At 38.7% G+C, this 15,634-nt stretch overlaps 2 long non-coding RNA genes across 3 annotated transcripts in view; one reads left to right on the forward strand and one right to left on the reverse strand.

The window, feature by feature from the left end:
* LOC138817248 (uncharacterized) overlaps positions 1-15,293 on the forward strand; it is a 46,450-nt gene extending 31,157 nt beyond the window's left edge. For both annotated transcript variants that reach the window (XR_011368787.1, XR_011368786.1), the window contains exons 3-4: positions 13,010-13,077; positions 14,623-15,293. This is a non-coding gene — a long non-coding RNA (uncharacterized lncRNA). The remainder of the gene's footprint in view (positions 1-13,009; positions 13,078-14,622) is intronic.
* Positions 1,314-3,777, reverse strand: LOC138817247 (uncharacterized). The gene is made up of 3 exons (XR_011368785.1): positions 3,494-3,777; positions 2,146-2,308; positions 1,314-1,808 (listed from the first exon to the last, which is right to left on the reverse strand). It is a non-coding gene; the product is annotated as an uncharacterized lncRNA (long non-coding RNA).
* Positions 15,294-15,634: the final 341 nt, after the last annotated feature.

The raw sequence follows: 15,634 nt of genomic DNA on the forward strand, positions 1-15,634 counted from the left end.
AGCACCACATAAGCAGAAAAAGCTGGAGGTGGTGCTGTGGCTCAAGTAACAGAGCACTAGCACTAGCTGAAGAGCTGAGGAACAGCGCCCAGGCCCAAAGTTCAGGCACCACAACTGACAAAAAAAAAAAAAAAAAAAAAAAGAAAAGAAAAGAAAAAAGAGAAAAAAAGGAAAGAAAATACCTCTCCCCCAAAGATTATATTATAATGAATGCAAAAATGTTTTAAAATATTATAAAAACAAGAGAAGTGCCATGTAGGGTATATATAAGGATTATGAGAGATGCCCCAAGAACTTGGGGCAGCCCTTATTGAATCTGAACTGGAACAGAGTATGTATGAAATGAAAAATAGTCTCAGCCACACTCAAGCAAGTAAAATGGAAATGACTTTGTTTAAAGAAAATATGCCAATAGAGTATAAGGAAGTTGGGCATGGAAAAGAAAGTGGTTCATTCAAATAAGAATATAAAAAGGAAAATAAAATAAGGATATGAATAATGAAAACTAAGTAAGTTAGCACTACTTTCAAAAAAATCCCAACTTATTTTAATCTGTTGTCATAGCTCATTCACATGACTTTTCTATCATACTTTTACTCTTTTATATCCCGTCTAGGTCTTTTAGTCTCAATTTTCCCTCTCCTTTCTTGTTTCTATATACTTTTATTGTTGTTCTTTTTCTTTATCAGAACCATCTTTCATTTATTTTATTGATGTTTTCAGAGACATTTCTCCTGGTTTTTTCACCATTTAAACCTGGTTTTTAATTTCCTCTACTATTATTTAATTTTGCTGTTCATCTGTTGGTTTTTAAGATGAAAAATTATTCTTTCAATCCACTTTCTTGTTCAATAATTAAAGTTATAGATTTTCCTCTGAATATTGCTTTTGATGTTGTTTTGAACTCTTCATTTTCATTGGCTATAAGCCAGGTTTTAATTTCTTTTTCAATTTCCTTTTTGATTAAAGTTTATCCAGAAGCATATTTCTTAATTGTCAAGTGATGAAGATCTTTCCATCACCACTTATGAATTTCTAATTTTATTAATTTAAAAAAACTGTCCCACTGACATATATGTAGATATTTTTCCTTCTTTCCTCCATGGACAAATAAAATGATGATTTTTAAAGAGAAATCTTTCAAGTGTTGTGCCCAGGTCGCAGGACCCCCACCAAGAAGACCACCAAGAGTCAGACTCTACAGCTGTTTTAAGGTTTTATTTAAACGGGCTGCAGCTCAGGCCTCATCCTACACTCTGACACAGTGGAGCGTAGGAGGAGAGCCCCAAGTTAAAGATTTGCAGGGCTTATAAAGGCACACAACCAAACCAGGTGTTTGGATTACCACCACGTGTTGCTCTGCTAGAAACAAGCAACAAGTGGTCACTGCCTCAAGACTTTAACCTTCATTCCCCCCCTTAACTTATGGTCCTGAGACACAGTCTTGTGGCTCCAGCCCCAAACTAAACTCCAACAGCTCTCGATCTTGAACGGGTTCTTCTAGTCCCTCTCTGACCTTAGCCAGAACCAACAATACCAATAACAATCAGTCCATTTTTCTTTTCTTGATGCGTACGGGGAGTGGCTGGGTAGGATGGTTGGAGACTTCCCATGTTTCCCTACGGTCGTCCAGGGCAAAGGGGTCAGCCTGTCTGGCATGAGAACAGTGGATCCAAGCAGCAATGCCATCCACCTTAAGGGCAGTAGGTGTAGCCAGTAGTACCATGTAAGGTCCCTTCCACCGTGGTTCCAGAGATCTCTTGTGCCTTCAAACAAGCACCCAGTCCCCTGGTTTAAATGAATGGGGGCTAGGAATAGAAGCAGAACCATAATGCTTTAAGCTGTGGTCACATACTCTTATGCACCAGCTATAAATACTCAAGCTTACACAGAAATTCAGTATGACTCAAATCAGCAGGCAAGTCAGTCTGAAGGCTAGGGATAATGAGTGGAGGGTGTCCATCTTAGTCTAAACAGAGCAAAAAGAAGGAGTGATACCCAGTCTGTGCCAGTCTCCAAAGCCAATTTAGTTAAGGTCTCTTTTAGAGTCCGATTCATTCTTTCTACCTGCCCTGAACTCTGGGCTCTATAAGCACAGTGCAATTTCCAATTGGTCCCCAGTGCCACAGCTATTCCCTGACTTACTTTTGAGATGAATGAGACGAAGGCCTGTCCATTTTTTGACCCGATGGTGGATGGGAAGCCATACCTGGGTAGGATTTCTTCCAGGATCTTCTTAGCCACGACGTTCATGGTCTCATGCTTTGTTGGGTAGGCTCAACCCATCCGGAAAAGGTGTGTACAAAACCTAGCAAAAATTTTCCAGTTTTAATTTCTGTGAAGTCTACTTCCCAATACATACCTGGCCTATCTCCATGGAGGCGAGCTCCTTTTGTAACTGGTTGATTGGGGGCATTGGTGAGCTGACAAGCTTTACAATTTTTAACAATGTCCTCAATGAGTTGATTTCCTTGCCTAATTTTTACTTCTGAGTGTCCCCTCACCAGTTTTCCACCAGTCTTTATTTCCTTCTCTGTCCGGGGGTTTATAGGCCATGGGAATTTTCTTTATCCACTCCAAGTCTTCTTGGGTGTACCGAGGCTCAGGAGGCAAAGCTTGTGGCCCTGGGTCTACTAGAGTCAGTACTTCTGGTCTGGGCTGAGGGCCGCCTCCTTAGCTGCCTGATTGGCCAAGTTATTTCCTTTGGTTATAGAATCAGTTACCTTTTGATGGCCAGGGCAGTGCATAATGGCAATATTTGCTGGTTCCCATAAGGCCCAGATGAGGCTTAAAATTTCTTGTTTGTTTTTAGTAGCCTTTCCCTCAGCTGTCAGCAGCCCCCTCTCTTGGTAAATGGCTCCATGGATACGCACCATGGCAAAGCATACTGACTGTCTCTTCCCTTTTCCCATTTGTAGGGCTTTTGTTAGTGCCACTAGTTCTGCTCTTTGTGCAGATGTTCCCTGGGGGAGTGCTTCTGCCCACACTATCTCAGTGTCTATGTTGACTTCTGCTCCTGCGTACCTTTTTCCATCTCAAATGATACTGCTGCCATCTGTGAACCACTTATGCTTGGCATGCAATAGTAGCAAGTCCAATAAGTCTGGCCTCTTTTCCTTGGCCTGGTCTCTCTTTTCATGCTCAATTTCATGTTCTCTGTCCTTTCTTTCCTGTCTTTGCTCCTCTGTCTCTTTCTTATTGTAAACCTTTTCCACCGCAGCTACTAGATCTCTAATAGACTTTTCACCAAGTCTGTCTAGAGCCTGTAACTTTTGCTTTATGTCTGGTGAGGCAAACATAATCATCTGAGCCGACTCCTGGGTCTCAAGATCATACGGGGTATATTGACTAAAAGCTTCCATGAGCAGCTCAAGATATGCTGCCAGACTTCCCTGTCTAACATCATAAACTTTGGCCATATTAGTAGGTTGGTGAGCTGCCGCCTTGACACCTGCCAACAGAGCCTGGCGATAGACGAGGAGTCGCTCCCTACCTTCAACCGGATTGTAGTCCCATGTTGGTCAAATCTCAGGAAAATAGGCAGCGATCAGGGCAGGATCCGTGATGGACGCTCCTGTGGGGCCAGGGATATGTTTCCGGGCCACCTCTCGGATACAGTCTCTCTCTTTGGTGGTAAAAAGGACCTGTAAAAGCTGACTACAATCATCCCAAGTGGGCTGATGAGTAAAGAGAATAGTTTCAAGCAAACGAATTAAATCCTGGGGTTTCTCAGAAAAGGGGGCATTTTGGGTACGCCAATTGTATAGATCACTGGGAGAAAATGGCCAGTATTGGAGTTGCTGTTGACCATCCGCATCCACAGGACCTATGGCGCATAAGGGATAAACAGCTGCATTAGAAGGGGGGTTGATCCCATGGCGTTGTCGAGTGACTGGTGCCTCAGAAACTTTAAGGCCAGGTGCCAAGAGTTCTGTAGCTCCCTCCTCCTCTTGATCATTCTCAGGTTCTGCAAAAAGGAACCTGGGAAGGGGAGTATGGGGGATGAAACATTTCTTCTTCCAAGTTATCTCCCTGAAAAACCTGGGGGTAGAATTTCTTTTCCTCTTTCTTAGTTTCTTTTTGTAAGTCTAGGGGGCTAGATGGAGTGGTGCCCGTGGTTACCAGTCCTGTCAGTCATGCAGTACAAAAAACAATAAACAGTACAAACAAAACACACGCAGGCCTGACAGTTATGAAAATAAAGCTTATGAAGTGGAGATCTCCCGAATTGGTCTGGTGACTCCTGTCACGGTGGGGTTCCACACCCATGTCCCACAGCAGAAGGAGCAGACCCATAGTGGGCAAGTTGGGCCTCGGTTAGGAGGCCCTCTTGGTCAGTTCCGGCCCAACACCAAACCCAACCCCTGCCCCACAATTCACACGGCGGGGTTCCAAGGAACCCCCCTCACAAGAGGATCTGGAACGTCTACCAGTTCCTCCAGGGTTGTCCTGCAAGCTCGTCTGCTTTGACACCCTTTACACAATATGAATCAGAGTGGGCATCCTCACAAAGGAAAATGAAAGTAAAACAGACAAACAACAGGACAAGACAAATTAACAAAGACAGCGCTGTTTTACCTTTGGAGTCTGAGGTCTTGGAGGTCTTTGGGGGGATCCCGGATGAGCCCCCACTAATATGTTGTGCCCAGGTCACAGGACCTCCACCAAGAAGACCACCAAGAGTCAGCCTCCACAGCTGTTTTAAGGTTTTATTTAAACGGGCTGCAGCTTGGGCCTCGTCCTCTGACACAGTGGAGCCTAGGAGGAGAGCCCCAAGCTAAACATTTACAAGGCTTATAAAGGCACACAACCAACCAGGTGTTTGGATTACCACCACATGTTGCTCTGCTAGAAACAAGCAACAAGTGGTCATTGTCTCAAGACTTTAACCCTTCACAAGGAAACAAAGGTTCCAAGAATATTTGGGAAAAAAATCATCCAAAAGATATTATATATGCCAACTCATTTATTAATTTTTAGTCTCTCTTTTTTTTGAGCTATGCCTTTTAGTTCTGAGAAAAGTATATTAGTGGCTCTGTCATAATTATTTTTAGCATCTTCCCTTCCTTCCTTCCTTGCTTCTTGCTTCCTCCATCCTTTACTCCCTCCCTCCCTCCCTCTCTCCCTCCCTCCCTCCCTCCCTCCCTTCCTTCCTTCCTTCTTTTCTTCCTTCCTTCTTTCTGTGCCAGTTTTGGAGGTTATGGATGCATTGTCTGAGCCTTTTTACTTATGGCAGGTTCTCTGCCACTTGATCCACAGAGCCACTCCAAGGTTTTTGATGATTCATTGGAGATGAGACTCACAGACTTTCCTGCCCAGCCTTGCTTTGAACCACAATTCTCAGGTCTCAGCTTTCTGAGTAGCTAGGAATGAAGGTGTCAACCACAGGTGCCCAGCTAGTATTCTTTATTTTGTAAGAAGACCCTGGCTTTAAATTTGGAGCTTCTGTGGTGATTAACACATAATAATTGTGATTGCTCCAACCATACTTGTGACCTGAATCAGTGCATGACATTCAGCTTATCCTTAAATTTTTTACTTTGCCCTTAAATTACATTTGCTTGATGGTACTTTTGCAATTTGCATTTATTTTGTGCCAATTTTCATACTAGCTTTTTATTTATTCCACTTATACTTGTGTTTTTTCTAAATTATTGAAAATATTCCACATTATGGCATCTAGCTAGGTTTTGTTTTATAGAGAAATATGTTATTTCTTGAATTTTTATAGCAGAATCATTTTCTTTTACATTTTATACAATGACTGCTATAGCTGATGTATTAGTTTGATTTTAGAGTTACTATTAAGTATATTATTGTATCCCCCCTTTTCCTGTTATACTTTTCCCTAGCTACTCTTTTCTCTCTTGGTAATTTGAGAAATTATATTATATTCTCCCTTGTCATTCAAGTTCATTCTCATTCTCTTCATCTAAATTATCAGATACTAGCATCTATTCTTTCTTAAAGAAGAGATTATCTAAAGTGGCTCTGTGGCTCAAGTAGGAGAGCACTAGCATTGAGCAAAAGAAACTCAAAGATAGCGCCCATATCCTGAGTTCAAGCCCCAGGACTGGCACAAACAAACAAAACATGTATTGCCAGGCCCTGGTGGCTCAGGCCTGTAATCATAGCTATTCCAGAGGCTGAGTAGTTCAAAACCAGACCAGGCAGGAAAGGACATAAAACTCATCTCCAATTAACTACCAGAAAACCACAAGTGTCACTGTGTCTCAAAGTGATAGTGCTAGCTAGCCTTGAACAAAAGAGCTCAGGGACAGCACCCACACCCTGAGTTCAAGCCCCATGACCAACATAGGGGTGAGGGTGGAAAGATTAGCTCTTAAAAAAAATCAAGAAGTATTTTTACTATTGTCCTGGTCACTATATTCCCCAAACTTGAAAGATAATTTTCAGTATTTATTACCTTTATAATGGAACACTACTTTAAGTTTTTCTTTATTTCCTTAATTTTATCATTATTTTCTGACATCATATGTTGTTGTGTATAAACCATTATTACTCAATTTTAAGACTTGTTTATACATATCTATACAGATTAATAATTGTGTATGAATTTTAAATCTATGTGTCATATATAATACCTAAGTATTTTGCCCTTTGGGGTTTTTTGGATTTTTGCATTTGTTCTTAGAAGATGTCCTTAGTACTTTCTTTACCTGGGCTCTTCATCAGGCTATTTCTCCCTATTTCTTTCCTCTCTTCAAACAGCTTTTGTTTCTTTTAATAGGTTAATAATACAATAATATCTTCAGTGGGTACAAGTCCATAGTGCTTCAGCACTATTTTCTTCTACCATTGTAGAATAAGATATTATTTTACATTGTAGTTGTCTGACTTTAAGAACATTAGATGATCTCTTGCTTTAGAGAGCAGGAATTGTCCACACAACATTTATGGATATATCATATTTTACTTTATTTAGACTGAATCTTAATGAACATCTAAAATTTGCTGTTATAGGTCTGTGTCAGCTGTAAAAATTATTCCTCTAGTTTATTGGGCTTTCTTCTATACATGCAATAAACCAAATCCCCAAAAGGCCAAAAGCAGGATGAAGTAAGCTGAGTGTTTCTTCTTCAGCCTAGAGGATCAGAGGGATGGAGAAGTAGGTAGCACCTGCATGCTGTAGTCTAGGGGAGTGGAGAATATTTTTCACTTTCCCTTCTCTGTAGGGTCCTGCTAGGACACTCTTACCATCATGCCAGAATTCCAATGAACAAATAAAGGATATAAAGAATCTGCAGAAACTCATTACCCATAAAGAAGATCAGGTGGAAATATCTGAATTTTGAGTGAATGAAGTGGAATATTGGAATGACAAAAGGGAGAATTTGGATTAAAAAATAAAACAAAAGCATGCTTTGAGTATTATGAATTCATTCAAGGAGAAAATAGGGCTTTTGAGATTTGTTTATTAGGAAATATTTGTTGAGCATCCAGTATATGCTTTTAAATGTTAAAATAGTGCTTGATTAGATTTTATGTGAAACAGATCTTTATTGTTTTACCAGTTGATTCACTGCACAGTATTCATTTCCTTTCTGAAATATAGTTTTCTTTTAGGGAATCATCCCCTTTCCAGTTTTATGCAGTTATACAATAATGGTAAATATTGTACTCTGTCCTCCTACAAAAGAACTTAAAGTAAACTCTGAAGGATTTTTTTCTAGATCAGTATTTTACATCAAGGGCTACCCAAAGAAATGACTTAGGGAGTTTTGGAATTGCCAAATACTGACCTGCTCTTTCTAAAGAGTTATACTATTTGCATGCTCCATAGATTCTATACTTTAGTTAATTCATTTATAACTGCTTGGGTACCACCCAGTATGCTTACTTTGAGATTTATGGGCACATTCTAGTTCCCACTCATGAGGGAACTTCTCTGGATCCTCTTCAGGTTTTTATATTTTCTTACAAAGGGTACAATGTCATTTTTTCTGATGAATTAGTAGAATTCCATTGTGTATATATAAGACATTTTCTTGATTCATTCATTCACTGAGGGGCATCTGGGATAATTTCATATCTTGGCTATCATAAATGATGCTGCAATAAACATTGTTGTGGTGGTGGCTTTAGTGTATCCTTGTTTGTGCTCTAATGCCCAGGAGTAGAATTGCTGAGTCATAGAGTAGCTCTATATCAAAGCCTAAACAAAATGAGTATCAGGAAATGGATATTTGCAAGTGGTGGAGGGAAAGAGTAGAAGGGTAGAAGAATGAATGGGAGAAATGAGTAGAATTCAGTTAAGAATGAATTGTATACACCATAGAACTGAGAAAAATAAGGAAAGGGGTAGGTCAAAGAGGGGTGAAGATCGTCAAGGATGACACAGATCAAGATTCATTGTGTACATAAATTGCCTTGTTAATTTTCAAAATATTCAATATGTAACCTAAAAATTAAGAAGTTATAGAAAGGGTGAGGTTGAGAATGTTACAAATGGTGAAATTGATGAACAGGCACTGTATTCATAAACTGCTCTGTTGAATGGAAACTCCTTTGTACAACTACTTAAAGAAAATAAAAAATATTTCTTAAAAATAAATTAGGTAAAATAAAATTTTACAAAGCAAATGCCAAATTTTGAAAATATCAAATGCCTTGGTCTTACTTCTAGATATACTTATTTAATTAGTCATAAAGTGGTTTACATGAGCCTGGTGCTGCTGAGTCATGCTTGTAATCCTATCTACTCAGGAGGCTGAGATCTAAAGATCATAGTTCAAAGCAGCATAAGTAGGAAAATCCATGAGACTCTGAACTCTAATTGACCACTGGAAAACAAGAAGTGGAGCTGTGTTTTAAAGTAGTAGAATGATATCCTTGAGCAAAAGAACTCAGGGACAGCGCTCAGACCTTCAGTACAAGTCCTTCAGTACAAGGGTCTTTATACTGTATTTTATAAATCATTCCATAGGTAAATCTAATGAACACCCAAAATCAGCTAGCTGTACACTAGCTGTTCACTCTTACTGACTCAGGACAGTCAAGCAATGGGGCTGTGACCTCAGCTTATCTTGAATTCAAGAGCTGTTAACCAAATAGTCTTAACAGATGGAAGATTCATTCCTCAGCAGTAAACAGGATCATAGAGAATTCTCCATTCTCTATTCTCTCTGTAGCTATCATATTAATCATTTGAGCCAGTCCATACTTTGTCAATGAATACCATTTGGGGGGGGTAAGCTAGACAGTTATTTTGCATGGCTTATAGACCATGAATCTCTCTTAAGAAAATATATAAGCTTGTTGTCCTTCTACCTATCTGCTGAATAGTATCAGTATGTTGGGTTGATCAAGGTCTCAGAACCTAGTGTCATGCTCATTAAGAAAACTGGGAAAAGAGAAGGAATCTCCAATGGCCACTTCAGGTGGTGACTCAATATTCAACCATGTGTCTTTCTTCTTCCTTCACCATACCTAAAACAATGGACACCACGTTCCTTTTAGGAAAAATGGAAAGATGACTCAAAGGGTACTGCAAACATGGATGGTGAAAGCCAAAAAGCATTAAAACCAAGCAGAAAAACCTAGGATTCATTCATCTACTGAGGGGCATATGGGTTGGTTCCATATCTTAGCTTTATGTGAATAAATGGTGCCATAAACATAGGTGTGCTGGTAGCTTTAGTATGGCCTTGTTTGTGATTGGATGGGTAAATGCCTAAAAGTAGGATTGCTGTCATAGGGGAGCTCTCTGTGTAGTCTTGAGGAACCTCTCTACTGCTTTCCAAAGTGGTTGAACAAGTTTACATTCCCACCAAGATAGGGACACAAGAGATTTTATCTTTCTTGTTGTTCTTTGTAATATACTTATAATGTATTATGTGATTTTTTTTGTTTCTTTATATGTTCTTCCCCCATGTATAATACAGTGGTATTTGATTCCGGTGTCCTGCATCTTGTATATACATTTACTAATTTGGGGAGAGGAAAGGAAATAACAAAATGCTGAAATAAGGATACAGGATGACCCAATTAGTAATGAGATGTACAAGATACTATGTTGAAAACGAACTTTACAATTTTGCCAGGAGGGGGGAAAGGGAGGGAGGAGTTGGGGAGGAGGGGAGGAAAGGGATGATAGAGGAAAAACAAAGGAGGGGGTAACAATGTTCGATAGGAAATGGACTCATTTCCTTGCTCCTGTACTGTAACCCCTCTGTACAGTATGTTTACTAATATATATATATATATATATATATATATATATATGTATATGATGAAATGAAAAAGCTAAGAAACATAGAAAACATTCTATAATACCCAAAGAGGAGAATGCAAGCTTCTGCTCCCAGCAGAAACTGAACTGTTTTCTCAGTTATCCAAGGTAAGTATAGAATGAAAATGGTATAAGATACTAGTAGCTGTTATATGTTATTTATTGCCTCTCAGACATACTCACTTGGTATTTTAGGGCAGGTTTCCAAGAAATAATTGATGTACTGAAGGCAGACTCCCAGGACCAAACTGTAGGGGAATGAGGAGGGCAGAGGAAGGTGGTGAACAAGGGATTGATCCCAACTGGAGACCATACTCAGCTTGATCACAGAGGAGAGCTCTGGAGCAAGAATGAAACCCAAATATAGTATCCTGCAATCTCAGGGAAGCTATAAGTTTTTATCAGTCACTACTTGTAGTGGCCAGGGGGTGATACAACAGCATCTTGGACATCCAAATAAATATGGTCATACAGTAACTCAGAATTTCCACCTATGAAATTCAACAAGCAGTAGTTCCACAGTGTATACAGTTTTTTTTTAACACTGGAGTATTTTCTAGGCTAACTTCAAGCACTAATGACTTCTTAGACATCCCCCCCTACCATCCCTAAAACTTTGTTTATGACAGCAATAAAGTTTTAGAATGGAGCAAATACTACACTGAACATTTTAGTATAGCCATATTTAATGAACAATGGAAAGTAAGAGGTCTGACTTTGGGGTCAGTTGTTGCCCTTTCTGGCATACACTATCATCATTTGAGAACATCTAGGATTATTGTCAATGATTTCTGAATTACTTTAGGGCTCTAAAAATGTATCAGTTACTGATCTGATTTCTCATTTCATATGGGGAGGAGGAAGAGATAATCTTTTCTTGTTGTTTACCAGGAACAAGTTTTCGTCTTGCAGCTCTAATACAAAAGCAAGAGAAAGCGATGTAATAGCTCGGAGGGAACGGCAGCTTGGCTTTGTTTGGATTTAGGGTCTCTGATACGACATATTGGATGTGTCAATGGAATGTGATTTATTTTGCTTCATAACATTTGGGAACAGATATTTGGTATTTCATCCAAGGAAAGCAATTTGCGAAAACCTTTTAGAAGGTGGCTGGAGCATCAGTAATCGGTGCCATTTCTTTATGCCAACATTTCCTTAAAGCTGCACAATCTTTCATTTTAATCATCCCTCTTAGCAGGCTTCTTCCAGGGCTCTGGAGCAGGGCACCCACGCCTCAGAAATGAGGTTCTATTTTTAAAGTCCACACAGCCAACAAACTCCCTATTCATCGTGTGAAATCTGCTCAGATGGTTGCTCTTCTGAGTTCTCCCTGTCCCCCAACCCCCTCTCCTCTCCCCATCTGCACAGCCCTCCCCCAAGGGTATTTTTAGTTCTTAGCAGCTACATCCTTCAGAGTTACTAGGTGGATGCTATACTTTGATCCCAAGTAAACATTTTAGAAATTCAAGTTTTCATTCCTAATATTTTCAAAGAAAGAATTAAGCAGGCTGCTGCTTAATACAGGGCAGTAGTAGAAAAGAAGCAGTCTCGACACTGGAAACTTCATCTGCCTGGGCATTCCTTTCTTACAAGGGGATGAATATTTATTCAGAAGGACTTTGTTCCTCATTTGAACCAGGATCAGTTTGCTCTATTGTCCAAGAAGCATCTCCTTCCAAGATAGTGTTAGGAATTATATGGTGGGATGGGGGTGCAGTGAGATGTGGAAGACTCACCTGTGCTACTGAACATATTGTTTTCTAAGTGTTCTGAATCATAATGGTTAAATATAGACAGCTCCTTAGGACACTCTGGTAGGACATAGCACTTGGAGATAAGACCCCAACATGGTGTTGATTAAGTTACAATCATTAACATATTTTTAAAGCACCTACAGGAATTCCAAGAAATAACATATAATAAGAGTACAATTTAGAAATTATGAGTCCCACCATTTAATCACCAACCCTCCACAACAGAGCTAATTTTGTTTAGTGTATTTTTTAGTTGCCTTGATTTATAGGTTGTTGTCTTTATAAATGTTTCTCAATTGGTTACAGATACACACAGGAAAAGAAAATTTCTAAGAAATAGGGAAATGGTGTAAAAAGTCTCCTTCCAACATTTCTTTTCTAATCTTCCTAAATGTGTGTGTCTATGTATATTCATGATATATAATATATAGCATAATATACAGTATATAAAGAATATATATTTATATGATATATGATACATATATGTTATCATCTATGGTATATGTGATATGTATCATCCATGATATATATATATATATGATACAATATATGTCATATAAATGCCATATAGGGCATATGGCAGTTATAATACATATAATATATTGCACACATTGATGTATTTGCACACATGTAAAATCATTGGTTTTGTCACCAGTGATTTTTGCCAGTTTTTTCATTTTTATTTTCTCATTAAATATTTGATCTTGGAGGGCATCCATGTCAAACTGCTCAGGCCTATCTCCTTATTCATAAATGGCTATGTCATGTGCCATTATCTGCATAAACCAGAATTCATTTAACCAAATAAAACCTGATTACTGATTTCTAAGTACTAAGAGGTACTGAGGGAGAAAGAGGAGCTCCTGATCATTACAGAACTGGGAGCTAATTATTTTTTGGTGGTTAGTTTTGGTTTGTTCCTTCATTTGCTAAAATTTTCCTTTTAATTCAGCCAAAGATGACCTCTTCCTTTTCTCTTGTTCTTTCCTCCCTAAACTTACAGCAAATCCAGATGACTTCAAGTATTATTGGTTAAAAACAAACAAACAAAACTGCAAATGCCTTCCAAAGGTAAGTTCTCCATAAATAAATAAATCTCCTACTGAAATGCCATGATTGTTTACCTATGGTGTGCTTATTTCCTTGGTTTGTGTATCCTAGGGTCTGTTTTTGATGTGTACAAAATTTTTTCCATTTGTTCTTCTAGTTCAGAGTCTGTAGTTTATTTTCTGTAGTCTGGACAATGCTCCATGCACCACAGGAGAGATATGCGTGGCAGAGCACTTGATATTTGTCAAACAATGAACAGCATGAGGAACTGGGCACCCTGCAGACACTCAATAAGTGCTAGAAGTTTGATGTCAGAGGCCTTGACAATGCTAGAACTTTAGGTGCTGACCATCTTGCCTGTCATTGTCTGGAGATAAGAGTCTGGGGACAATTCAATGAGAGAGCATAGCTGGCTCCAAAGTGACATTTCCGAAGCACCCTTATCTTTTAGCAACAGTTCCCTAATTTGGGAAATTACAGAGGGAAACAAGGCTGCCCCTTCAACCCTTTTTTTCTTCCATGCATCATAGGTCTCCAGTCTTGTGTGCACCAGTGGTTGGATTGACACATTTGGAGAAAAGCATCCCCCAAAAGCTGGCAGATGGCTGGCACACCTGCTTTCCTGAATCTCAGTTCAAACCACAATACGGTGATTCCCTTGTTCAAAATTCCTATATAAGATTTTGCACCTTTCCTCAGAATATACAGAAACAGGAAACTATGAACCTAGAGTAGTACAATTTTAAAATACTGTATTCATATTGGCTGATTGCATTATTGAGCCTCTGGAGTGTTCTTCAGATATGATTGGGTTCTTAGAAATAGAACCCAAAGCAGGGAGTTTTATATAGATGATGTGTGGAGAGATGTTTCTCTGGAGAAAACTGAGTAGGGAGGGATCAAGCAGTACGGAATAGAGGAGAAAGCCTAGAAAGGATATAGCTTCTGCCTGATTATGCTAGGAAGTTCAGGAACATGGAGTGTACCACATAAAAACACATAATTGCTGTTTGTTGGTTTGAATTTTCCTTTACCTTCATTTTGGTTTGCCATCTTCTTACACTGGGAGAAGGGGAGGATCACCTGGCATTTTCAGAGAAGCTCTTCAGAGAGAAATTCTCCTGAGAAAGGAAAAGGTACACACTGTTGGCCCCAACACTCAAAGCAACTGGAACATGGGTACATGAGCCTTGTCACTTGTGACCCTTAGCCCCATAACAACCTATGATGTAAATTAAATATTTTTACTGTGACTTATACATATATGTACATATATACACAGCTAAATAAAGTATTCCTAAGTAATACCCATTTGTGCACCTGGAATTCAATTTCGGTTCCTTCTATTTTCTTTTACTTTATCAGAATGCATTAAAACAAGATGGTAGCCTCAACTGTGTTTGAGAAACTCAGATTTATATCTGAATACTATTTAAATGTTAATTGTATTTAAATGATTGTTTTTAGTTAAGAGTATTTTAATCCTTAATAGGTGTTTAGTAACACCTCCAATGTCTGGATTGGTTTGATAATTGTTCAATCAAACGAGGTTCTTTTTGTTTACAGGTATGCCAAAGCAACAAGCATCTATCAGGACTGCCAAGAAACCAGCTCCATACTACAACAGCCTGCTGGAGATATTTGCTTGTAAACACCTTTGGAGTCCTTACTAACAGGATGTATGAAAACCGTATTATGAAAATAGCATTAAGATGTGACACAAAACAGAAAGTCTTTATCCTTGAACAGTCCTGAATCAAATATAATCCCATAAACAAAGGAGAACAATGCTATGAAGAAGATGTGGCTTTTCTTCTTTTTTCTTTTCTTTTCTTTTTTACTTTTGTAAATGAGAAAGAGTTTTGTGGGATTTTGAATTTTTTTGCATGTTGACTGAGCCTGAATGTAAAGGCCCCAAGTCACAAATCTGCCTTCAAAATATAGGAGTTGAGGAATAAATATGGGTTACAAACACAAGGTAATTTTCTGGGAACTGGGGGCATATGCTTGCATTCCCTATGGGCAACCCAGAGTAGAAAGTCATGCTTGGCATGATTTAAAACTACTTAATTTGGGGAATATTTGTTTCATGACCTAACATACTACTTATCCTGGAAAACATTCCATGTGTGCTGGATTGGATGTATAATCAGCTATTGGTGAGCAATCTGTATATGTCTTTTAAGTTCAATTTGTCTATAATGTTCAAGTCCATTGGATTTTTTCTTGACTCTCTAATCATTTTATCCATCATTAAAAGCAAAGTATTAAAATCTACCATTATTATGTTGCTGTCTATTTCTTCTTTCATTTCTGTCAACATTGGCTTCATAATTCTGCATGTTCTGATATGAGGGGGCATATGACTTTATAATGGTTATATTTTTCTGATACAAATAATATGGTTATTTCTGATCTCTTTAAATTATCATTTTCATGGAAATATTTTCCAACTTTTGACTTTGAGCCTATGTGTACTCTCATATCAAAAATACGTCTCTAAAGGGTAGTTAAAAGTTTGATCTGGCTGTGAAGGTGGCTGAATGGTAGAGTGCTTGCCTTGCATGCATGAGGCCTT

The sequence above is a fragment of the Dipodomys merriami genome, unplaced genomic scaffold (assembly GCF_024711535.1).
Source record: "Dipodomys merriami isolate MVZ:Mamm:240054 unplaced genomic scaffold, mDipMer1.0.p SCAF_7, whole genome shotgun sequence".
Classification (NCBI taxonomy): Eukaryota; Metazoa; Chordata; class Mammalia; order Rodentia; family Heteromyidae; genus Dipodomys; species Dipodomys merriami.